The sequence below is a fragment of the Hydractinia symbiolongicarpus genome, chromosome 2 (assembly GCF_029227915.1).
Source record: "Hydractinia symbiolongicarpus strain clone_291-10 chromosome 2, HSymV2.1, whole genome shotgun sequence".
Classification (NCBI taxonomy): Eukaryota; Metazoa; Cnidaria; class Hydrozoa; order Anthoathecata; family Hydractiniidae; genus Hydractinia; species Hydractinia symbiolongicarpus.
The window spans coordinates 32122737-32141688 of NC_079876.1; the positions used below are offsets into that span (position 1 = coordinate 32122737).

The window sequence follows — 18952 nt, forward strand, 5'->3', positions numbered from 1 at the left end:
GGAAAATAAATAAAAAAACATAGCTGAGGAAAAGTGCTACGGCTGCTTGCATTCACCACCTCAAACCGCCCTGCTGGGCAGTGATAAAATGCCGAGACCCGGGATTGAACCAGGGACCTTCAGATCTTCAGTCTGACGCTCTCTCAACTGAGCTATCTCGGCCATGATCAATTCTATCACATGGCAAAGGTCTGTACGTTGTGATAGACACTTGACCAGATCAAAAAGAATGTTTGAAGATTCGCTGCGAGTAGGGTTCGAACCTACGCGGGAAGATCCCATTAGATTTCAAGTCTAACGCCTTAACCACTCGGCCATCGCAGCAGAAATTGCTGGGTAACCAGAATAATTCACCAGCTCACCACTCAGGTGCCGAAGAGGACAAAAAGCCAACTAGTAGGGGACACCCGGGTTTGAACCAGGGACCTCTCGATCTGCAGTCGAATGCTCTACCACTGAGCTATATCCCCAGCCAAGGACGGAATCCACGCACAGGGTATATAACATCAACGCGTGAGAGAGCAACTTAACTTAAAAAATGTACACTTCCCGCACCGGGAATCGAAACCGGGCCGCCTGGGTGAAAACCAGAAATCCTAACCACTAGACCATGCGGTACACATTCGCACCACTAAGTAATTTAGATGTCATGCTTTTTCTGACAATTTGAACTAGCTCTGTCTTTCTGTTCGTGTCAAAAACACCTTTTTGCGTCCGCTGCGAGTAGGATTCGAACCTACGCGGGAAGATCCCATTTGATTTCTAGTCAAACGCCTTAACCACTCGGCCATCGCAGCCTGACAAACCGCTGGCCATTGCCACAAGGCCGACCAGAAAGCATAACATTACTGCTAAAGGCACTGCCCGGATTTGAACCGGGGATCTCCTGTTTACTAGACAGGCGCTTTAACCGCTAAGCCACAGCGCCTGCCTGTTGGGAGATTTTGAAAATCTCAATATCACACGTCTGAAATGCAGTTAAGGCTACTAACACACCGGGACGTGATACACTGTCACTCGGAAATTTTGGAAATGAGTAGTAACGCATTGGTGGTTCAGTGGTAGAATTCTCGCCTGCCACGCGGGAGACCGGGGTTCGATTCCCCGCCAATGCATCGTGTTTTACCTACACCAGAAAATACCCTCCGTAAAAAAGAAAGGAAGGAAAATAAATAAAAAAACATAGCTGAGGAAAAGTGCTACGGCTGCTTGCATTCACCACCTCAAACCGCCCTGCTGGGCAGTGATAAAATGCCGAGACCTGGGATTGAACCAGGGACCTTCAGATCTTCAGTCTGACGCTCTCCCAACTGAGCTATCTCGGCCATGATCAATTCTATCACATGGCAAAAGGTCTGTACGTTGTGATAGACACTTGACCAGATCAAAAAGAATGTTTGAAGATTCGCTGCGAGTAGGGTTCGAACCTACGTGGGAAGATCCCATTAGATTTCAAGTCTAACGCCTTAACCACTCGGCCATCGCAGCAGAAATTGCTGGGTAACCAGAATAATTCACCAGCTCACCACTCAGGTGCCGAAGAGGACAAAAAGCCAACTAGTAGGGGACACCCGGGTTTGAACCAGGGACCTCTCGATCTGCAGTCGAATGCTCTACCACTGAGCTATATCCCCAGCCAAGGACGGAATCCACGCACAGGGTATATAACATCAACGCGTGAGAGAGCAACTTAACTTAAAAAATGTACACTTCCCGCACCGGGAATCGAACCCGGGCCGCCTGGGTGAAAACCAGAAATCCTAACCACTACACCATGCGGGACACATTCGCACCACTAAGTAATTTAGATGTCATGCTTTTTCTGACAATTTGAACTAGCTCTGTCTTTCTGTTCGTGTCAAAAACACCTTTTTGCGTCCGCTGCGAGTAGGATTCGAACCTACGCGGGAAGATCCCATTTGAATTCTAGTCAAACGCCTTAACCACTCGGCCATCGCAGCCTGACAAACCGCTGGCTATTGCCACAAGGCCGACCAGAAAGCACAACATTACTGCTAAAGGCACTGCCCGGATTTGAACCGGAGATCTCCTGTTTACTAGACAGGCGCTTTAACCGCTAAGCCACAGCGCCTGCCTGTTGGGAGATTTTGAAAATCTCAATATCACACGTCTGAAATGCCGTTAAGGCTACTAACACACCCTTGACGTGATACACTGTCACTCGGAAATTTTGGAAATGAGTAGTAACGCATTGGTTGTTCAGTGGTAGAATTCTCGCCTGCCACGCGGGAGACCGGGGTTCGATTCCCCGCCAATGCATCGTGTTTTACCTACACCAGAAAATACCCTCCGTAAAAAAGAAAGGAAGGAAAATAAATAAAAAAACATAGCTGAGGAAAAGTGCTACGGCTGCTTGCATTCACCACCTCAAACCGCCCTGCTGGGCAGTGATAAAATGCCGCGACCCGGGATTGAACCAGGGACCTTCAGATCTTCAGTCTGACGCTCTCCCAACTGAGCTATCTCGGCCATGATCAATTCTATCACATGGCAAAGGTCTGTACGTTGTGATAGACACTTGACCAGATCAAAAAGAATGTTTGAAGATTCGCTGCGAGTAGGGTTCGAACCTACGCGGGAAGATCCCATTAGATTTCAAGTCTATCGCCTTAACCACTCGGCCATCGCAGCAGAAATTGCTGGGTAACCAGAATAATTCACCAGCTCACCACTCAGGTGCCGAAGAGGACAAAAAGCCAACTAGTAGGGGACACCCGGGTTTGAACCAGGGACCTCTCGATCTGCAGTCGAATGCTCTACCACTGAGCCATATCCCCAGCCAAGGACGGAATCCACGCACAGGGTATATAACATCAACGCGTGAGAGAGCAACTTAACTTAAAAAATGTACACTTCCCGCACGGGGAATCGAACCCGGGCCGCCTGGGTGAAAACTAGAAATCCTAACCACTAGACCATGCGGGACACATCCGCACCACTAAGTAATTTAGATGTCATGCTTTTTCTGACAATTTGAACTAGCTCTGTCTTTCTGTTCGTGTCAAAAACACCTTTTTGCGTCCGCTGCGAGTAGGATTCGAACCTACGCGGGAAGATCCCATTTGATTTCTAGTCAAACGCCTTAACCACTCGGCCATCGCAGCCTGACAAACCGCTGGCCATTGCCACAAGGCCGACCAGAAAGCACAACATTACTGCTAAAGGCACTGACCGGATTTGAACCGGGGATCTCCTGTTTACTAGACAGGCGCTTTAACCGCTAAGCCACAGCGCCTGCCTGTTGGGAGATTTTGAAAATCTCAATATCACACGTCTGAAATGCCGTTAAGGCTACTAACACACCGGGACGTGATACACTGTCACTTGGAAATTTTGGAAATGAGTAGGAACGCATTGGTGGTTCAGTGGTAGAATTCTCGCCTGCCACGCGGGAGACCGCGGTTCGATTCCCCGCCAATGCATCGTGTTTTACCTACACCAGAAAATACCCTCCGTAAAAAAGAAAGGAAGGAAAATAAATAAAAATATATAGCTGAGGAAAAGTGCTACGGCTGCTTGCATTCACCACCTCAAACCGCCCTGCTGGGCAGTGATAAAATGCCGAGACCCGGGATTGAACCAGGGACCTTCAGATCTTCAGTCTGACGCTCTCCCAACTGAGCTATCTCGGCCATGATCAATTCTATCACATGGCAAAGGTCTGTACGTTGTGATAGACACTTGACCAGATCAAAAAGAATGTTTGAAGATTCGCTGCGAGTAGGGTTCGAACCTACGCGGGAAGATCCCATTAGATTTCAAGTCTAACGCCTTAACCACTCGGCCATCGCAGCAGAAATTGCTGGGTAACCAGAATAATTCACCAGCTCACCACTCAGGTGCCGAAGAGGACAAAAAGCCAACTAGTAGGGGACACCCGGGTTTGAACCAGGGACCTCTCGATCTGCAGTCGAATGCTCTACCACTGAGCTATATCCCCAACCAAGGACGGAATCCACGCACAGGGTATATAACATCAACGCGTGAGAGAGCAACTTAACTTAAAAAATGTACACTTCCCGCACCGGGAATCGAACCCGGGCCGCCTGAGTGAAAACCAGAAATCCTAACCACTAGACCATGCGGGACACATTCGCACCACTAAGTAATTTAGATGTCATGCTTTTTCTGACAATTTGAACTAGCTCTGTCTTTCTGTTCGTGTCAAAAACACCTCTTTGCGTCCGCTGCGAGTAGGATTCGAACCTACGCGGGAAGATCCCATTTGATTTCTAGTCAAACGCCTTAACCACTCGGCCATCGCAGCCTGACAAACCGCTGGCCATTGCCACAAGGCCGACCAGAAAGCACAACATTACTGCTAAAGGCAATGCCCGGATTTGAACCGGGGATCTCCTGTTTACTAGACAGGCGCTTTAACCGCTAAGCCACAGCGCCTGCCTGTTGGGAGATTTTGAAAATCTCAATATCACACGTCTGAAATGCAGTTAAGGCTACTAACACACCGGGACGTGATACACTGTCACTCGGAAATTTTGGAAATGAGTAGTAACGCATTGGTGGTTCAGTGGTAGAATTCTCGCCTGCCACGCGGGAGACCGGGGTTCGATTCCCCGCCAATGCATCGTGTTTTACCTACACCAGAAAATACCCTCCGTAAAAAAGAAAGGAAGGAAAATAAATAAAAAAACATAGCTGAAGAAAAGTGCTACGGCTGCTTGCATTCACCACCTCAAACCGCCCTGCTGGGCAGTGATAAAATGCCGAGACCCGGGATTGAACCAGGGACCTTCAGATCTTCAGTCTGACGCTCTTCCAACTGAGCTATCTCGGCCATGATCAATTCTATCACATGGCAAAAGGTCTGTACGTTGTGATAGACACTTGACCAGATCAAAAAGAATGTTTGAAGATTCGCTGCGAGTAGGGTTCGAACCTACGCGGGAAGATCCCATTAGATTTCAAGTCTAACGCCTTAACCACTCGGCCATCGCAGCAGAAATTGCTGGGTAACCAGAATAATTCACCAGCTCACCACTCAGGTGCCGAAGAGGACAAAAAGCCAACTAGTAGGGGACACCCGGGTTTGAACCAGGGACCTCTCGATCTGCAGTCGAATGCTCTACCACTGAGCTATATCCCCAGCCAAGGACGGAATCCACGCACAGGGTATATAACATCAACGCGTGAGAGAGCAACTTAACTTAAAAAATGTACACTTCCCGCACCGGGAATCGAACCCGGGCCGCCTGGGTGAAAACCAGAAATCCTAACCACTAGACCATGCGGGACACATTCGCACCACTAAGTAATTTAGATGTCATGCTTTTTCTGACAATTTGAACTAGCTCTGTCTTTCTGTTCGTGTCAAAAACACCTTTTTGCGTCCGCTGCGAGTAGGATTCGAACCTACGCGGGAAGATCCCATTTGAATTCTAGTCAAACGCCTTAACCACTCGGCCATCGCAGCCTGACAAACCGCTGGCTATTACCACAAGGCCGACCAGAAAGCACAACATTACTGCTAAAGGCACTGCCCGGATTTGAACCGGGGATCTCCTGTTTACTAGACAGGCGCTTTAACCGCTAAGCCACAGCGCCTGCCTGTTGGGAGATTTTGAAAATCTCAATATCACACGTCTGAAATGCCGTTAAGGCTACTAACACACCCTTGACGTGATACACTGTCACTCGGAAATTTTGGAAATGAGTAGTAACGCATTGGTGGTTCAGTGGTAGAATTCTCGCCTGCCACGCGGGAGACCGGGGTTCGATTCCCCGCCAATGCATCGTGTTTTACCTACACCAGAAAATACCCTCCGTAAAAAAGAAAGGAAGGAAAATAAATAAAAAAACATAGCTGAGGAAAAGTGCTACGGCTGCTTGCATTCACCACCTCAAACCGCCCTGCTGGGCAGTGATAAAATGCCGAGACCCGGGATTGAACCAGGGACCTTCAGATCTTCAGTCTGACGCTCTCCCAACTGAGCTATCTCGGCCATGATCAATTCTATCACATGGCAAAGGTCTGTACGTTGTGATAGACACTTGACCAGATCAAAAAGAATGTTTGAAGATTCGCTGCGAGTAGGGTTCGAACCTACGCGGGAAGATCCCATTAGATTTCAAGTCTAACGCCTTAACCACTCGGCCATCGCAGCAGAAATTGCTGGGTAACCAGAATAATTCACCAGCTCACCACTCAGGTGCCGAAGAGGACAAAAAGCCAACTAGTAGGGGACACCCGGGTTTGAACCAGGGACCTCTCGATCTGCAGTCGAATGCTCTACCACTGAGCTATATCCCCAGCCAAGGACGGAATCCACGCACAGGGTATATAACATCAACGCGTGAGAGAGCAACTTAACTTAAAAAATGTACACTTCCCGCACCGGGAATCGAACCCGGGCCGCCTGGGTGAAAACCAGAAATTCTAACCACTAGACCATGCGGGACACATTCGCACCACAAAGTAATTTAGATGTCATGCTTTTTCTGACAATTTGAACTAGCTCTGTCTTTCTGTTCGTGTCAAAAACACCTTTTTGCGTCCGCTGCGAGTAGGATTCGAACCTACGCGGGAAGATCCTATTTGATTTCTAGTCAAACGCCTTAACCACTCGGCCATCGCAGCCTGACAAACCGCTGGCCATTGCCACAAGGCCGACCAGAAAGCACAACATTACTGCTAAAGGCACTGCCCGGATTTGAACCGGGGATCACCTGTTTACTAGACAGGCGCTTTAACCGCTAAGCCACAGCGCCTGTCTGTTGGGAGATTTTGAAAATCTCAATATCACACGTCTGAAATGCCGTTAAGGCTACTAACACACCGGGACGTGATACACTGTCACTCGGAAATTTTGGAAATGAGTAGTAACGCATTGGTCGTTCAGTGGTAGAATTCTCGCCTACCACGCGGGAGACCGGGGTTCGATTCCCCGCCAATGCATCGTGTTTTACCTACACCAGAAAATACCCTCCGTAAAAAAGAAAGGAAGGAAAATAAATAAAAAAACATAGCTGAGGAAAAGTGCTACGGCTGCTTGCATTCACCACCTCAAACCGCCCTGCTGGGCAGTGATAAAATGCCGAGACCCGGGATTGAACCAGGGACCTTCAGATCTTCAGTCTGACGCTCTCCCAACTGAGCTATCTCGGCCATGATCAATTCTATCACATGGCAAAGGTCTGTACGTTGTGATAGACACTTGACCAGATCAAAAAGAATGTTTGAAGATTCGCTGCGAGTAGGGTTCGAACCTACGCGGGAAGATCCCATTAGATTTCAAGTCTAACGCCTTAACCACTCGGCCATCGCAGCAGAAATTGCTGGGTAACCAGAATAATTCACCAGCTCACCACTCAGGTGCCGAAGAAGACGAAAAGCCAACTAGTAGGGGACACCCGGGTTTGAACCAGGGACCTCTCGATCTGCAGTCGAATGCTCTACCACTGAGCTATATCCCCAGCCAAGGACGGAATCCACGCACAGGGTATATAACATCAACGCGTGAGAGAGCAACTTAACTTAAAAAATGTACACTTCCCGCACCGGGAATCGAACCCGGGCCGCCTGGGTGAAAACCAGAAATCCTAACCACTAGACCGTGCGGGACACATTCGCACCACTAAGTAATTTAGATGTCATGCTTTTTCTGACAATTTGAACTAGCTCTGTCTTTCTGTTCGTGTCAAAAACACCTTTTTGCGTCCGCTGCGAGTAGGATTCGAACCTACGCGGGAAGATCCCATTTGATTTCTAGTCAAACGCCTTAACCACTCGGCCATCGCAGCCTGACAAACCGCTGGCCATTGCTACAAGGCCGACCAGAAAGCACAACATTACTGCTAAAGGCACTGCCCGGATTTGAACCGGGGATCTCCTGTTTACTAGACAGGCGCTTTAACCGCTAAGCCACAGCGCCTGCCTGTTTTGCGAGATTTTGAAAATCTCAATATCACACGTCTGAAATGCCGTTAAGGCTACTAACACACCGGGACGTGATACACTGTCACTCGGAAATTTTGGAAATGAGTAGTAACGCATTGGTGGTTCAGTGGTAGAATTCTCGCCTGCCACGCGGGAGACCGGGGTTCGATTCCCCGCCAATGCATCGTGTTTTACCTACACCAGAAAATACCCTCCGTAAAAAAGAAAGGAAGGAAAATAAATAAAAAAACATAGCTGAGGAAAAGTGCTACGGCTGCTTGCATTCACCACCTCAAACCGCCCTGCTGGGCAGTGATAAAATGCCGAGACCCGGGATTGAACCAGGGACCTTCAGATCTTCAGTCTGACGCTCTCCCAACTGAGCTATCTCGGCCATGATAAATTCTATCACATGGCAAAGGTCTGTACGTTGTGATAGACACTTGACCAGATCAAAAACCTGCGCGGGAAGATCCCATTAGATTTCAAGTCTAACGCCTTAACCACTCGGCCATCGCAGCAGAAATTGCTGGGTAACCAGAATAATTCACCAGCTCACCACTCAGGTGTCGAAGAGGACAAAAAGCCAACTAGTAGGGGACACCCGGGTTTGAACCAGGGACCTCTCGATCTGCAGTCGAATGCTCTACCACTGAGCTATATCCCCAGCCAAGGACGGAATCCACGCACAGGGTATATAACATCAACGCGTGAGAGAGCAACTTAACTTAAAAAATGTACACTTCCCGCACCGGGAATTGAACCCGGGCCGCCTGAGTGAAAACCAGAAATCCTAACCACTAGACCATGCGGGAAACATTGGCACCACTAAGTAATTTAGATGTCATGCTTTTTCTGACAATTTGAACTAGCTCTGTCTTTCTGTTCGTGTCAAAAACACCTTTTTGCGTCCGCTGCGAGTAGGATTCGAACCTACGCGGGAAGATCCCATTTGATTTCTAGTCAAACGCCTTAACCACTCGGCCATCGCAGCCTGACAAACCGCTGGCCATTGCCACAAGGCCGACCAGAAAGCACAACATTACTGCTAAAGGCACTGCCCGGATTTGAACCGGGGATCTCCTGTTTACTAGACAGGCGCTTTAACCGCTAAGCCACAGCGCCTGCCTGTTGGGAGATTTTGAAAATCTCAATATCACACGTCTGAAATGCCGTTAAGGCTACTAACACACCGGGACGTGATACACTGTCACTCGGAAATTTTGGAAATGAGTAGTAACGCATTGGTGGTTCAGTGGTAGAATTCTCGCCTGCCACGCAGGAGACCGGGGTTCGATTCCCCGCCAATGCATCGTGTTTTACCTACACCAGAAAATACCCTCCGTAAAAAAGAAAGGAAGGAAAATAAATAAAAAAACATAGCTGAGGAAAAGTGCTACGGCTGCTTGCATTCACCACCTCAAACAGCCCTGCTGGGCAGTGATAAAATGCCGAGACCCGGAATTGAACCAGGGACCTTCAGATCTTCAGTCTGACGCTCTCCCAACTGAGCTATCTCGGCCATGATCAATTCTATCACATGGCAAAGGTCTGTACGTTGTGATAGACACTTGACCAGATCAAAAAGAATGTTTGAAGATTCGCTGCGAGTAGGGTTCGAACCTACGCGGGAAGATCCCATTAGATTTCAAGTCTAACGCCTTAACCACTCGGCCATCGCAGCAGAAATTGCTGGGTAACCAGAATAATTCACCAGCTCACCACTCAGGTGCCGAAGAGGACAAAAAGCCAACTAGTAGGGTACACCCGGGTTTGAACCAGGGACCTCTCGATCTGCAGTCGAATGCTCTACCACTGAGCTATATCCCCAGCCAAGGACGGAATCCACGCACAGGGTATATAACATCAACGCGTGAGAGAGCAACTTAACTTAAAAAATGTACACTTACCGCACCGGGAATCGAACCCGGGCCGCCTGGGTGAAAACCAGAAATCCTAACCACTAGACCATGCGGGACACATTCGCACCACTAAGTAATTTAGATGTCATGCTTTTTCTGACAATTTGAACTAGCTCTGTCTTTCTGTTCGTGTCAAAAACACCTTTTTGCGTCCGCTGCGAGTAGGATTCGAACCTACGCGGGAAGATCACATTTGATTTCTAGTCAAATGCCTTAACCACTCTGCCATCGCAGCCTGACAAACCGCTGGCCATTGCCACAAGGCCGACCAGAAAGCACAACATTACTGCTAAAGGCACTGCCCGGATTTGAACCGGGGATCTCCTGTTTACTAGACAGGCGCTTTAACCGCTAAGCCACAGCGCCTGCCTGTTGGGAGATTTTGAAAATCTCAATATCACACGTCTGAAATGCCGTTAAGGCTACTAACACACCGGGACGTGATACACTTTCACTCGGAAATTTTGGAAATGAGTAGTAACGCATTGGTGGTTCAGTGGTAGAATTCTCGCCTGCCACGCGGCAGACCGGGGTTTGATTCCCCGCCAATGCATCGTGTTTTACCTACACCAGAAAATACCCTCCGTAAAAAAGAAAGGAAGGAAAATAAATAAAAAAACATAGCTGAGGAAAAGTGCTACGGCTGCTTGCATTCACCACCTCAAACCGCCCTGCTGGGCAGTGATAAAATGCCGAGACCCGGGATTGAACCAGGGACCTTCAGATCTTCAGTCTGACGCTCTCCTAACTGAGCTATCTCGGCCATGATAAATTCTATCACATGGCAAAGGTCTGTACGTTGTGATAGACACTTGACCAGATCAAAAAGAATGTTTGAAGATTCGCTGCGAGTAGGGTTCGAACCTAGATTTCAAGTCTAACGCCTTAACCACTCGGCCATCGCAGCAGAAATTGCTGGGTAACCAGAATAATTCACCAGCTCACCACTCAGGTGCCGAAGAGGACAAAAAGCCAACTAGTAGGGGACACCCGGGTTTAAACCAGGGACCTCTCGATCTGCAGTCGAAAGCTCTACCACTGAGCTATATCCCCAGCCAAGGACGGAATCCACGCACAGGGTATATAACATCAACGCGTGAGAGAGCAACTTAACTTAAAAAATGTACACTTCCCGCACCGGGAATCGAACCCGGGCCGCCTGGGGGAAAACCAGAAATCCTAACCACTAGACCATGCGGGACACATTCGCACCACTAAGTAATTTAGATGTCATGCTTTTTCTGACAATTTGAACTAGCTCTGTCTTTCTGTTCGTGTCAAAAACACCTTTTTGCGTCCGCTGCGAGTAGGATTCGAACCTACGCGGGAAGATCCCATTTGATTTCAAGTCAAACGCCTTAACCACTCGGCCATCGCAGCCTGACAAACCGCTGGCCATTGCCACAAGGCCGACCAGAAAGCACAACATTACTGCTAAAGGCACTGCCCGAATTTGAACCGGGGATCTCCTGTTTACTAGACAGGCGCTTTAACCGCTAAGCCACAGCGCCTGCCTGTTGGGAGATTTTGAAAACTTCAATATCACACGTCTGAAATGCCGTTAGGGCTACTAACACACCGGGACGTGATACACTGTCACTCGGAAATTTTGGAAATGAGTAGTAACGCATTGGTGGTTCAGTGGTAGAATTCTTGCCTGCCACGCGGGAGACCGGGGTTCGATTCCCCGCCAATGCATCGTGTTTTACCTACACCAGAAAATACCCTCCGTAAAAAAGAAAGGAAGGAAAATAAATAAAAAAACATAGCTGAGGAAAAGTGCTACGGCTGCTTGCATTCACCACCTCAAACCGCCCTGCTGGGCAGTGATAAAATGCCGAGACCTGGGATTGAACCAGGGACCTTCAGATCTTCAGTCTGACGCTCTCCCAACTGAGCTATCTCGGCCATGATCAATTCTATCACATGGCAAAGGTCTGTACGTTGTGATAGACACTTGACCAGATAAAAAAGAATGTTTGAAGATTCGCTGCGAGTAGGGTTCGAACCTACGCGGGAAGATCCCATTAGATTTCAAGTCTAACGCCTTAACCACTCGGCCATCGCAGCAGAAATTGCTGGGTAACCAGAATAATTCACCAGCTCACCACTCAGATGCCGAAGAGGACAAAAAGCCAACTAGTAGGGGACACCCGGGTTTGAACCAGGGACCTCTCGATCTGCAGTCGAATGCTCTACCACTGAGCTATATCCCCAGCCAAGGACGGAATCCACGCACAGGGTATATAACATCAACGCGTGAGAGAGCAACTTAACTTAAAAAATGTACACTTCCCGCACCGGGAATCGAACCCGGGCCGCCTGGGTGAAAACCAGAAATCCTAACCACTAGACCATGCGGGACACATTCGCACCACTAAGTAATTTAGATGTCATGCTTTTTCTGACAATTTGAACTAGCTCTGTCTTTCTGTTCGTGTCAAAAATACCTTTTTGCGTCCGCTGCGAGTAGGATTCGAACCTACGCGGGAAGATCCCATTTGATTTCTAGTCAAACGCCTTAACCACTCGGCCATCGCAGCCTGACAAACCGCTGGCCATTGCCACAAGGCCGACCAGAAAGCACAACATTACTGCTAAAGGCACTGCCCGGATTTGAACCGGGGATCTCCTGTTTACTAGACAGGCGCTTTAACCGCTAAGCCACAGCGCCTGCCTGTTGGGAGATTTTGAAAATCTCAATATCACACGTCTGAAATGCCGTTAAGGCTACTAACACACCGGGACGTGATACACTGTCACTCGGAAATTTTGGAAATGACTAGTAACGCATTGGTGGTTCAGTGGTAGAATTCTCGCCTGCCACGCGGGAGACCGGGGTTCGATTCCCCGCCAATGCATCGTGTTTTACCTACACCGGAAAATACCCTCCGTAAAAAAGAAAGGAAGGAAAATAAATAAAAAAACATAGCTGAGGAAAAGTGCTACGGCTGCTTGCATTTACCACCTCAAACCGCCCTGCTGGGCAGTGATAAAATGCCGAGACCCGGGATTGAACCAGGGACCTTCAGATCTTCAGTCTGACGCTCTCCCAACTGAGCTATCTCGGCCATGATCAATTCTATCACATGGCAAAGGTCTGTACGTTGTGATAGACACTTGACCAGATCAAAAAGAATGTTTAAAGATTCGCTGCGAGTAGGGTTCGAACCTACGCGGGAAGATCCCATTAGATTTCAAGTCTAACGCCTTAACCACTCGGCCATCGCAGCAGAAATTGCTGGGTAACCAGAATAATTCACCAGCTCACCACTCAGGTGCCGAAGAGGACAAAAAGCCAACTAGTAGGGGACACCCGGGTTTGAACCAGGGACCTCTCGATCTGCAGTCGAATGCTCTACCACTGAGCTATATCCCCAGCCAAGGACGGAATCCACGCACAGGGTATATAACATCAACGCGTGAGAGAGCAACTTAACTTAAAAAATGTACACTTCCCGCACCGGAAATCGAACCCGGGCCGCCTGGGTGAAAACCAGAAATCCTAACCACTAGACCATGCGGGACACATTCGCACCACTAAGTAATTTAGATGTCATGCTTTTTCTGACAATTTGAACTAGCTCTGTCTTTCTGTTCGTGTCAAAAAGACCTTTTTGCGTCCCCTGCGAGTAGGATTCGAACCTACGCGGGAAGATCCCATTTGATTTCTAGTCAAACGCCTTAACCACTCGGCCATCGCAGCCTGACAAACCGCTGGCCATTGCCACAAGGCCGACCAGAAAGCACAACATTACTGCTAAAGGCACTGCCCGGATTTGAACCGGGGATCTCCTGTTTACTAGACAGGCGCTTTAACTGCTAAGCCACAGCGCCTGCCTGTTGGGAGATTTTGAAAATCTCAATATCACACGTCTGAAATGCCGTTAAGGCTACTAACACACCGGGACGTGATACACTGTCACTCGAAAATTTTGGAAATGAGTAGTAACGCATTGGTGGTTCAGTGGTAGAATTCTCGCCTGCCACCCGGGAGATTGGGGTTCGATTCCCCGCCAATGCATCGTGTTTTACCTACACCAGAAAATACCCTCCGTAAAAAAGAAAGGAAGGAAAATAAATAAAAAAACATAGCTGAGGAAAAGTGCTACGGCTGCTTGCATTCGCCACCTCAAACCGCCCTGCTGGGCAGTGATAAAATGCCGAGACTCGGGATTGAACCAGGGACCTTCAGATCTTCAGTCTGACGCTCTCCCAACTGAGCTATCTCGGCCATGATCAATTCTATCACATGGCAAAGGTCTGTACGTTGTGATAGACACTTGACCAGATCAAAAAGAATGTTTGAAGATTCGCTGCGAGTAGGGTTCGAACCTACGCGGGAAGATCCCATTAGATTTTAAGTGTAACGCCTCAACCACTCGGCCATCGCAGCAGAAATTGCTGGGTAACCAGAATAATTCACCAGCTCACCACTCAGGTGCCGAAGAGGACAAAAAGCCAACTAGTAGGGGACACCCGGGTTTGAACCAGGGACCTCTCGATCTGCAGTCGAATGCTCTACCACTGAGCTATATCCACAGCCAAGGCGGAATCCACGCACAGGGTATATAACATCAACGCGTGAGAGAGCAACTTAACTTAAAAAATGTACACTTCCCGCACCGGGAATCGAACCCGGGCCGCCTGGGTGAAAACCAGAAATCCTAACCACTAGACCATGCGGGACACATTCGCACCACTAAGTAATTTAGATGTCATGCTTTTTCTGACAATTTGAACTAGCTCTGTCTTTCTGTTCGTGTCAAAAAGACCTTTTTTGCGTCCCCTGCGAGTAGGATTCGAACCTACGCGGGAAGATCCCATTTGATTTCTAGTCAAACGCCTTAACCACTCGGCCATCGCAGCCTGACAAACCGCTGGCCATTGCCACAAGGCCGACCAGAAAGCACAACATTACTGCTAAAGGCACTGCCCGGATTTGAACCGGGGATCTCCTGTTTACTAGACAGGCGCTTTAACTGCTAAGCCACAGCGCCTGCCTGTTGGGAGATTTTGAAAATCTCAATATCACACGTCTGAAATGCCGTTAAGGCTACTAACACACCGGGACGTGATACACTGTCACTCGAAAATTTTGGAAATGAGTAGTAACGCATTGGTGGTTCAGTGGTAGAATTCTCGCCTGCCACCCGGGAGATTGGGGTTCGATTCCCCGCCAATGCATCGTGTTTTACCTACACCAGAAAATACCCTCCGTAAAAAAGAAAGGAAGGAAAATAAATAAAAAAACATAGCTGAGGAAAAGTGCTACGGCTGCTTGCATTCGCCACCTCAAACCGCCCTGCTGGGCAGTGATAAAATGCCGAGACTCGGGATTGAACCAGGGACCTTCAGATCTTCAGTCTGACGCTCTCCCAACTGAGCTATCTCGGCCATGATCAATTCTATCACATGGCAAAGGTCTGTACGTTGTGATAGACACTTGACCAGATCAAAAAGAATGTTTGAAGATTCGCTGCGAGTAGGGTTCGAACCTACGCGGGAAGATCCCATTAGATTTTAAGTGTAACGCCTCAACCACTCGGCCATCGCAGCAGAAATTGCTGGGTAACCAGAATAATTCACCAGCTCACCACTCAGGTGCCGAAGAGGACAAAAAGCCAACTAGTAGGGGACACCCGGGTTTGAACCAGGGACCTCTCGATCTGCAGTCGAATGCTCTACCACTGAGCTATATCCCCAGCCAAGGCGGAATCCACGCACAGGGTATATAACATCAACGCGTGAGAGAGCAACTTAACTTAAAAAATGTACACTTCCCGCACCGGGAATCGAACCCGGGCCGCCTGGGTGAAAACCAGAAATCCTAACCACTAGACCATGCGGGACACATTCGCACCACTAAGTAATTTAGATGTCATGCTTTTTCTGACAATTTGAACTAGCTCTGTCTTTCTGTTCGGGTCAAAAACACCTTTTTGCGTCCGCTGCGAGTAGGATTCGAACCTACGCGGGAAGATCCCATTTGATTTCTAGTCAAACGCCTTAACCACTCGGCCATCGCAGCCTGACAAACCGCTGGCCATTGCCACAAGGCCGACCAGAAAGCACAACATTACTGCTAAAGGCACTGCCCGGATTTGAACCGGGGATCTCCTGTTTACTAGACAGGCGCTTTAACCGCTAAGCCACAGCGCCTGCCTGTTGGGAGATTTTGAAAATCTCAATATCACACGTCTGAAATGCCGTTAAGGCTACTAACACACCGGGACGTGATACACTGTCACTCGGAAATTTTGGAAATTAGTAGTAACGCATTGGTGGTTCAGTGGTAGAATTTTCGCCTGCCAGGCAGGAGTCCGGGGTTCGATTCCCCGCCAATGCATCGTGTGTTACCTACACCAGAAAATACCCTCCGTAAAAAAGAAAGGAAGGAAAATAAATAAAAAAACATAGCTGAGGAAAAGTGCTACGGCTGCTTGCATTCACCACCTCAAACCGCCCTGCTGGGCAGTGATAAAATGCCGAGACCCGGGATTGAACCAGGGACCTTCAGATCTTCAGTCTGACGCTCTCCCAACTGAGCTATCTCGGCCATGATCAATTCTATCACATGGCAAAGGTCTGTACGTTGTGATAGACACTTGACCAGATCAAAAAGAATGTTTGAAGATTCGCTGCGAGTAGGGTTCGAACCTACGCGGGAAGATCCCAATAGATTTCAAGTCTAACGCCTTAACCACTCGGCCATCGCAGCAGAAATTGCTGGGTAACCAGAATAATTCACCAGCTCACCACTCAGGTGCCGAAGAGGACAAAAAGCCAACTAGTAGGGGACACCCGGGTTTGAACCAGGGACCTCTCGATCTGCAGTCGAATGCTCCACCACTGAGCTATATCCCCAGCCAAGGACGGAATCCACGCACAGGGTATATAACATCAACGCGTGAGAGAGCAACTTAACTTAAAAAATGTACACTTCCCGCACCGGGAATCGAACCCGGGCCGCCTGGGTGAAAACCAGAAATCCTAACCACTAGACCATGCGGGACACATTCGCACCACTAAGTAATTTAGATGTCATGCTTTTTCTGACAATTTGAACTAGCTCTGTCTTTCTGTTCGTGTCAAAAACACCTTTTTGCGTCCGCTGCGAGTAGGATTCGAACCTACGCGGGAAGATCCCATTTGATTTCTAGTCATACGCCTTAACCACTCGGCCATTGCAGCCTGACAAACCGCTGGCCATTGCCACAAGGCCGACCAGAAAGCACAACACTACTGCTAAAGGCACTGCCCGGATTTGAACCGGGGATCTCCTGTTTACTAGACAGGCGCTTTAACCGCTAAGCCACAGCGCCTGCCTGTTGGGAGATTTTGAAAATCTGAATATCACACGTCTGAAATGCTGTTAAGGCTACTAACACACCGGGACGTGATACACTGTCACTCGGAAATTTTGGAAATGAGTAGTAACGCATTGGTGGTTCAGTGGTAGAATTCTCGCCTGCCACGCGGGAGACCGGGGTTCGATTCCCCGCCAAGGCATCGTGTTTTACCTACACCAGAAAATACCCTCCGTAAAAAAGAAAGGAAGGAAAATAAATAAAAAAACATAGCTGAGGAAAAGTGCTACGGCTGCTTGCATTCACTACCTCAAACCGCCCTGCTGGGCAGTGATAAAATGCCGAGACCCGGGATTGAATTAGGGACTTCAGATCTTCAGTCTGACGCTCTCCCAACTGAGCTATCTCGGCCATGATCAATTCTATCACATGGCAAAGGTCTGTACGTTGTGATAGACACTTGACCAGATCAAAAAGAATGTTTGAAGATTCGCTGCGAGTAGGGTTCGAACCTACGCGGGAAGATCCCATTAGATTTCAAGTCTAACGCCTTAACCACTCGGCCATCGCAGCAGAAATTGCTGGGTAACCAGAATAATTCACCAGCTCACCACTCAGGTGCCGAAGAGGACAAAAAGCCAACTAGTAGGGGACACCCGGGTTTGAACCAGGGACCTCTCGATCTGCAGTCGAATGCTCTACCACTGAGCTATATCCCCAGCCAAGGACGGAATCCACGCACAGGGTATATAACATCAACGCGTGAGAGAGCAACTTAACTTAAAAAATGTACACTTCCCGCACCGGGAATCGAACCCGGGCCGCCTGGGTGAAAACCAGAAATCCTAACCACTAGACCATGCGGGACACATTCGCACCACTAAGTAATTTAGATGTCATGCTTTTTCTGACAATTTGAACTAGCTCTGTCTTTCTGTTCGGGTCAAAAACACCTTTTTGCGTCCGCTGCGAGTAGGATTCGAACCTACGCGGGAAGATCCCATTTGATTTCTAGTCAAACGCCTTAACCACTCGGCCATCGCAGCCTGACAAACCGCTGGCCATTGACACAAGGCCGACCAGAAAGCACAACATTACTGCTAAAGGCACTGCCCGGATTTGAACCGGGGATCTCCTGTTTACTAGACAGGCGCTTTAACCGCTAAGCCACAGCGCCTGCCTGTTGGGAGATTTTGAAAATCTCAATATCACACGTCTGAAATGCCGTTAAGGCTACTAACACACCGGGACGTGATACACTGTCACTCGGAAATTTTGGAAATTAGTAGTAACGCATTGGTGGTTCAGTGGTAGAATTTTCGCCTGCCAGGCAGGAGTCCGGGGTTCGATTCCCCGCCAATGCATCGTGTGTTACCTACACCAGAAAATACCCTCCGTAAAAAAGAAAGGAAGGAAAATAAATAAAAAAACATAGCTGAGGAAAAGTGCTACGGCTGCTTGCATTCACCACCTCAAACCGCCCTGCTGGGCAGTGATAAAATGCCGAGACCCGGGATTGAACCAGGGACCTTCAGATCTTCAGTCTGACGCTCTCCCAACTGAGCTATCTCGGCCATGATCAATTCTATCACATGGCAAAGGTCTGTACGTTGTGATAGACACTTGACCAGATCAAAAAGAATGTTTGAAGATTCGCTGCGAGTAGGGTTCGAACCTACGCGGGAAGATCCCAATAGATTTCAAGTCTAACGCCTTAACCACTCGGCCATCGCAGCAGAAATTGCTGGGTAACCAGAATATATCACCAGCTCACCACTCAGGTGCCGAAGAGGACAAAAAGCCAA

At 48.6% G+C, this 18952-nt stretch overlaps 64 non-coding genes across 64 annotated transcripts; 6 read left to right on the forward strand and 58 right to left on the reverse strand.

Annotated features, from left to right (window-relative positions):
- Positions 1-242: 242 nt before the first annotated feature.
- Trnas-uga (transfer RNA serine (anticodon UGA)) lies at positions 243-324 on the reverse strand. The gene has a single exon. It is a non-coding gene; the product is annotated as a tRNA-Ser (tRNA).
- Positions 325-398: 74 nt separating this feature from the next.
- Positions 399-470, reverse strand: Trnac-gca (transfer RNA cysteine (anticodon GCA)). Its single transcript has one exon. It is a non-coding gene; the product is annotated as a tRNA-Cys (tRNA).
- A 245-nt stretch (positions 471-715) lies between these two features.
- On the reverse strand, positions 716-797 carry Trnas-aga (transfer RNA serine (anticodon AGA)). The gene has a single exon. It is a non-coding gene; the product is annotated as a tRNA-Ser (tRNA).
- Positions 798-855: 58 nt separating this feature from the next.
- Trnat-agu (transfer RNA threonine (anticodon AGU)) lies at positions 856-928 on the reverse strand. Its single transcript has one exon. It is a non-coding gene; the product is annotated as a tRNA-Thr (tRNA).
- A 116-nt stretch (positions 929-1044) lies between these two features.
- Positions 1045-1115, forward strand: Trnag-gcc (transfer RNA glycine (anticodon GCC)). The gene has a single exon. It is a non-coding gene; the product is annotated as a tRNA-Gly (tRNA).
- A 137-nt stretch (positions 1116-1252) lies between these two features.
- Positions 1253-1325, reverse strand: Trnaf-gaa (transfer RNA phenylalanine (anticodon GAA)). Its single transcript has one exon. It is a non-coding gene; the product is annotated as a tRNA-Phe (tRNA).
- A 237-nt stretch (positions 1326-1562) lies between these two features.
- On the reverse strand, positions 1563-1634 carry Trnac-gca (transfer RNA cysteine (anticodon GCA)). The gene has a single exon. It is a non-coding gene; the product is annotated as a tRNA-Cys (tRNA).
- A 1092-nt stretch (positions 1635-2726) lies between these two features.
- Trnac-gca (transfer RNA cysteine (anticodon GCA)) lies at positions 2727-2798 on the reverse strand. The gene has a single exon. It is a non-coding gene; the product is annotated as a tRNA-Cys (tRNA).
- A 245-nt stretch (positions 2799-3043) lies between these two features.
- On the reverse strand, positions 3044-3125 carry Trnas-aga (transfer RNA serine (anticodon AGA)). Its single transcript has one exon. It is a non-coding gene; the product is annotated as a tRNA-Ser (tRNA).
- Positions 3126-3580: 455 nt separating this feature from the next.
- Positions 3581-3653, reverse strand: Trnaf-gaa (transfer RNA phenylalanine (anticodon GAA)). Its single transcript has one exon. It is a non-coding gene; the product is annotated as a tRNA-Phe (tRNA).
- Positions 3654-3733: 80 nt separating this feature from the next.
- On the reverse strand, positions 3734-3815 carry Trnas-uga (transfer RNA serine (anticodon UGA)). The gene has a single exon. It is a non-coding gene; the product is annotated as a tRNA-Ser (tRNA).
- Positions 3816-3889: 74 nt separating this feature from the next.
- Trnac-gca (transfer RNA cysteine (anticodon GCA)) lies at positions 3890-3961 on the reverse strand. Its single transcript has one exon. It is a non-coding gene; the product is annotated as a tRNA-Cys (tRNA).
- Positions 3962-4206: 245 nt separating this feature from the next.
- Trnas-aga (transfer RNA serine (anticodon AGA)) lies at positions 4207-4288 on the reverse strand. The gene has a single exon. It is a non-coding gene; the product is annotated as a tRNA-Ser (tRNA).
- Positions 4289-4535: 247 nt separating this feature from the next.
- Trnag-gcc (transfer RNA glycine (anticodon GCC)) lies at positions 4536-4606 on the forward strand. Its single transcript has one exon. It is a non-coding gene; the product is annotated as a tRNA-Gly (tRNA).
- Positions 4607-4743: 137 nt separating this feature from the next.
- Trnaf-gaa (transfer RNA phenylalanine (anticodon GAA)) lies at positions 4744-4816 on the reverse strand. Its single transcript has one exon. It is a non-coding gene; the product is annotated as a tRNA-Phe (tRNA).
- An 81-nt stretch (positions 4817-4897) lies between these two features.
- On the reverse strand, positions 4898-4979 carry Trnas-uga (transfer RNA serine (anticodon UGA)). Its single transcript has one exon. It is a non-coding gene; the product is annotated as a tRNA-Ser (tRNA).
- A 74-nt stretch (positions 4980-5053) lies between these two features.
- Trnac-gca (transfer RNA cysteine (anticodon GCA)) lies at positions 5054-5125 on the reverse strand. The gene has a single exon. It is a non-coding gene; the product is annotated as a tRNA-Cys (tRNA).
- Positions 5126-5201: 76 nt separating this feature from the next.
- Trnae-uuc (transfer RNA glutamic acid (anticodon UUC)) lies at positions 5202-5273 on the reverse strand. Its single transcript has one exon. It is a non-coding gene; the product is annotated as a tRNA-Glu (tRNA).
- Positions 5274-5510: 237 nt separating this feature from the next.
- On the reverse strand, positions 5511-5583 carry Trnat-agu (transfer RNA threonine (anticodon AGU)). Its single transcript has one exon. It is a non-coding gene; the product is annotated as a tRNA-Thr (tRNA).
- Positions 5584-5700: 117 nt separating this feature from the next.
- Positions 5701-5771, forward strand: Trnag-gcc (transfer RNA glycine (anticodon GCC)). Its single transcript has one exon. It is a non-coding gene; the product is annotated as a tRNA-Gly (tRNA).
- Positions 5772-5908: 137 nt separating this feature from the next.
- Positions 5909-5981, reverse strand: Trnaf-gaa (transfer RNA phenylalanine (anticodon GAA)). The gene has a single exon. It is a non-coding gene; the product is annotated as a tRNA-Phe (tRNA).
- An 80-nt stretch (positions 5982-6061) lies between these two features.
- On the reverse strand, positions 6062-6143 carry Trnas-uga (transfer RNA serine (anticodon UGA)). The gene has a single exon. It is a non-coding gene; the product is annotated as a tRNA-Ser (tRNA).
- A 74-nt stretch (positions 6144-6217) lies between these two features.
- On the reverse strand, positions 6218-6289 carry Trnac-gca (transfer RNA cysteine (anticodon GCA)). The gene has a single exon. It is a non-coding gene; the product is annotated as a tRNA-Cys (tRNA).
- A 574-nt stretch (positions 6290-6863) lies between these two features.
- On the forward strand, positions 6864-6934 carry Trnag-acc (transfer RNA glycine (anticodon ACC)). Its single transcript has one exon. It is a non-coding gene; the product is annotated as a tRNA-Gly (tRNA).
- A 137-nt stretch (positions 6935-7071) lies between these two features.
- On the reverse strand, positions 7072-7144 carry Trnaf-gaa (transfer RNA phenylalanine (anticodon GAA)). The gene has a single exon. It is a non-coding gene; the product is annotated as a tRNA-Phe (tRNA).
- An 80-nt stretch (positions 7145-7224) lies between these two features.
- Trnas-uga (transfer RNA serine (anticodon UGA)) lies at positions 7225-7306 on the reverse strand. Its single transcript has one exon. It is a non-coding gene; the product is annotated as a tRNA-Ser (tRNA).
- A 74-nt stretch (positions 7307-7380) lies between these two features.
- Trnac-gca (transfer RNA cysteine (anticodon GCA)) lies at positions 7381-7452 on the reverse strand. Its single transcript has one exon. It is a non-coding gene; the product is annotated as a tRNA-Cys (tRNA).
- A 245-nt stretch (positions 7453-7697) lies between these two features.
- Trnas-aga (transfer RNA serine (anticodon AGA)) lies at positions 7698-7779 on the reverse strand. The gene has a single exon. It is a non-coding gene; the product is annotated as a tRNA-Ser (tRNA).
- A 58-nt stretch (positions 7780-7837) lies between these two features.
- Trnat-agu (transfer RNA threonine (anticodon AGU)) lies at positions 7838-7910 on the reverse strand. The gene has a single exon. It is a non-coding gene; the product is annotated as a tRNA-Thr (tRNA).
- Positions 7911-8028: 118 nt separating this feature from the next.
- Positions 8029-8099, forward strand: Trnag-gcc (transfer RNA glycine (anticodon GCC)). Its single transcript has one exon. It is a non-coding gene; the product is annotated as a tRNA-Gly (tRNA).
- A 137-nt stretch (positions 8100-8236) lies between these two features.
- Trnaf-gaa (transfer RNA phenylalanine (anticodon GAA)) lies at positions 8237-8309 on the reverse strand. Its single transcript has one exon. It is a non-coding gene; the product is annotated as a tRNA-Phe (tRNA).
- Positions 8310-8510: 201 nt separating this feature from the next.
- Positions 8511-8582, reverse strand: Trnac-gca (transfer RNA cysteine (anticodon GCA)). The gene has a single exon. It is a non-coding gene; the product is annotated as a tRNA-Cys (tRNA).
- A 245-nt stretch (positions 8583-8827) lies between these two features.
- Positions 8828-8909, reverse strand: Trnas-aga (transfer RNA serine (anticodon AGA)). Its single transcript has one exon. It is a non-coding gene; the product is annotated as a tRNA-Ser (tRNA).
- A 58-nt stretch (positions 8910-8967) lies between these two features.
- Trnat-agu (transfer RNA threonine (anticodon AGU)) lies at positions 8968-9040 on the reverse strand. Its single transcript has one exon. It is a non-coding gene; the product is annotated as a tRNA-Thr (tRNA).
- A 324-nt stretch (positions 9041-9364) lies between these two features.
- Trnaf-gaa (transfer RNA phenylalanine (anticodon GAA)) lies at positions 9365-9437 on the reverse strand. Its single transcript has one exon. It is a non-coding gene; the product is annotated as a tRNA-Phe (tRNA).
- An 80-nt stretch (positions 9438-9517) lies between these two features.
- Positions 9518-9599, reverse strand: Trnas-uga (transfer RNA serine (anticodon UGA)). Its single transcript has one exon. It is a non-coding gene; the product is annotated as a tRNA-Ser (tRNA).
- A 531-nt stretch (positions 9600-10130) lies between these two features.
- Positions 10131-10203, reverse strand: Trnat-agu (transfer RNA threonine (anticodon AGU)). Its single transcript has one exon. It is a non-coding gene; the product is annotated as a tRNA-Thr (tRNA).
- Positions 10204-11135: 932 nt separating this feature from the next.
- Trnas-uga (transfer RNA serine (anticodon UGA)) lies at positions 11136-11217 on the reverse strand. The gene has a single exon. It is a non-coding gene; the product is annotated as a tRNA-Ser (tRNA).
- Positions 11218-11672: 455 nt separating this feature from the next.
- Positions 11673-11745, reverse strand: Trnaf-gaa (transfer RNA phenylalanine (anticodon GAA)). Its single transcript has one exon. It is a non-coding gene; the product is annotated as a tRNA-Phe (tRNA).
- An 80-nt stretch (positions 11746-11825) lies between these two features.
- Positions 11826-11907, reverse strand: Trnas-uga (transfer RNA serine (anticodon UGA)). Its single transcript has one exon. It is a non-coding gene; the product is annotated as a tRNA-Ser (tRNA).
- Positions 11908-11981: 74 nt separating this feature from the next.
- On the reverse strand, positions 11982-12053 carry Trnac-gca (transfer RNA cysteine (anticodon GCA)). Its single transcript has one exon. It is a non-coding gene; the product is annotated as a tRNA-Cys (tRNA).
- A 76-nt stretch (positions 12054-12129) lies between these two features.
- Trnae-uuc (transfer RNA glutamic acid (anticodon UUC)) lies at positions 12130-12201 on the reverse strand. Its single transcript has one exon. It is a non-coding gene; the product is annotated as a tRNA-Glu (tRNA).
- Positions 12202-12298: 97 nt separating this feature from the next.
- Positions 12299-12380, reverse strand: Trnas-aga (transfer RNA serine (anticodon AGA)). Its single transcript has one exon. It is a non-coding gene; the product is annotated as a tRNA-Ser (tRNA).
- Positions 12381-12438: 58 nt separating this feature from the next.
- Positions 12439-12511, reverse strand: Trnat-agu (transfer RNA threonine (anticodon AGU)). Its single transcript has one exon. It is a non-coding gene; the product is annotated as a tRNA-Thr (tRNA).
- Positions 12512-12627: 116 nt separating this feature from the next.
- Trnag-gcc (transfer RNA glycine (anticodon GCC)) lies at positions 12628-12698 on the forward strand. The gene has a single exon. It is a non-coding gene; the product is annotated as a tRNA-Gly (tRNA).
- A 137-nt stretch (positions 12699-12835) lies between these two features.
- On the reverse strand, positions 12836-12908 carry Trnaf-gaa (transfer RNA phenylalanine (anticodon GAA)). Its single transcript has one exon. It is a non-coding gene; the product is annotated as a tRNA-Phe (tRNA).
- An 80-nt stretch (positions 12909-12988) lies between these two features.
- Trnas-uga (transfer RNA serine (anticodon UGA)) lies at positions 12989-13070 on the reverse strand. The gene has a single exon. It is a non-coding gene; the product is annotated as a tRNA-Ser (tRNA).
- Positions 13071-13144: 74 nt separating this feature from the next.
- Positions 13145-13216, reverse strand: Trnac-gca (transfer RNA cysteine (anticodon GCA)). Its single transcript has one exon. It is a non-coding gene; the product is annotated as a tRNA-Cys (tRNA).
- Positions 13217-14151: 935 nt separating this feature from the next.
- On the reverse strand, positions 14152-14233 carry Trnal-uaa (transfer RNA leucine (anticodon UAA)). The gene has a single exon. It is a non-coding gene; the product is annotated as a tRNA-Leu (tRNA).
- Positions 14234-14454: 221 nt separating this feature from the next.
- Positions 14455-14526, reverse strand: Trnae-uuc (transfer RNA glutamic acid (anticodon UUC)). Its single transcript has one exon. It is a non-coding gene; the product is annotated as a tRNA-Glu (tRNA).
- A 788-nt stretch (positions 14527-15314) lies between these two features.
- Trnal-uaa (transfer RNA leucine (anticodon UAA)) lies at positions 15315-15396 on the reverse strand. Its single transcript has one exon. It is a non-coding gene; the product is annotated as a tRNA-Leu (tRNA).
- Positions 15397-15470: 74 nt separating this feature from the next.
- Trnac-gca (transfer RNA cysteine (anticodon GCA)) lies at positions 15471-15542 on the reverse strand. Its single transcript has one exon. It is a non-coding gene; the product is annotated as a tRNA-Cys (tRNA).
- A 75-nt stretch (positions 15543-15617) lies between these two features.
- Trnae-uuc (transfer RNA glutamic acid (anticodon UUC)) lies at positions 15618-15689 on the reverse strand. Its single transcript has one exon. It is a non-coding gene; the product is annotated as a tRNA-Glu (tRNA).
- A 97-nt stretch (positions 15690-15786) lies between these two features.
- On the reverse strand, positions 15787-15868 carry Trnas-aga (transfer RNA serine (anticodon AGA)). The gene has a single exon. It is a non-coding gene; the product is annotated as a tRNA-Ser (tRNA).
- Positions 15869-15926: 58 nt separating this feature from the next.
- On the reverse strand, positions 15927-15999 carry Trnat-agu (transfer RNA threonine (anticodon AGU)). Its single transcript has one exon. It is a non-coding gene; the product is annotated as a tRNA-Thr (tRNA).
- A 324-nt stretch (positions 16000-16323) lies between these two features.
- Trnaf-gaa (transfer RNA phenylalanine (anticodon GAA)) lies at positions 16324-16396 on the reverse strand. The gene has a single exon. It is a non-coding gene; the product is annotated as a tRNA-Phe (tRNA).
- A 384-nt stretch (positions 16397-16780) lies between these two features.
- On the reverse strand, positions 16781-16852 carry Trnae-uuc (transfer RNA glutamic acid (anticodon UUC)). Its single transcript has one exon. It is a non-coding gene; the product is annotated as a tRNA-Glu (tRNA).
- Positions 16853-17089: 237 nt separating this feature from the next.
- On the reverse strand, positions 17090-17162 carry Trnat-agu (transfer RNA threonine (anticodon AGU)). Its single transcript has one exon. It is a non-coding gene; the product is annotated as a tRNA-Thr (tRNA).
- Positions 17163-17638: 476 nt separating this feature from the next.
- Positions 17639-17720, reverse strand: Trnas-uga (transfer RNA serine (anticodon UGA)). Its single transcript has one exon. It is a non-coding gene; the product is annotated as a tRNA-Ser (tRNA).
- A 74-nt stretch (positions 17721-17794) lies between these two features.
- Positions 17795-17866, reverse strand: Trnac-gca (transfer RNA cysteine (anticodon GCA)). The gene has a single exon. It is a non-coding gene; the product is annotated as a tRNA-Cys (tRNA).
- A 76-nt stretch (positions 17867-17942) lies between these two features.
- Positions 17943-18014, reverse strand: Trnae-uuc (transfer RNA glutamic acid (anticodon UUC)). Its single transcript has one exon. It is a non-coding gene; the product is annotated as a tRNA-Glu (tRNA).
- Positions 18015-18111: 97 nt separating this feature from the next.
- On the reverse strand, positions 18112-18193 carry Trnas-aga (transfer RNA serine (anticodon AGA)). The gene has a single exon. It is a non-coding gene; the product is annotated as a tRNA-Ser (tRNA).
- Positions 18194-18251: 58 nt separating this feature from the next.
- On the reverse strand, positions 18252-18324 carry Trnat-agu (transfer RNA threonine (anticodon AGU)). The gene has a single exon. It is a non-coding gene; the product is annotated as a tRNA-Thr (tRNA).
- A 324-nt stretch (positions 18325-18648) lies between these two features.
- Positions 18649-18721, reverse strand: Trnaf-gaa (transfer RNA phenylalanine (anticodon GAA)). The gene has a single exon. It is a non-coding gene; the product is annotated as a tRNA-Phe (tRNA).
- Positions 18722-18952: the final 231 nt, after the last annotated feature.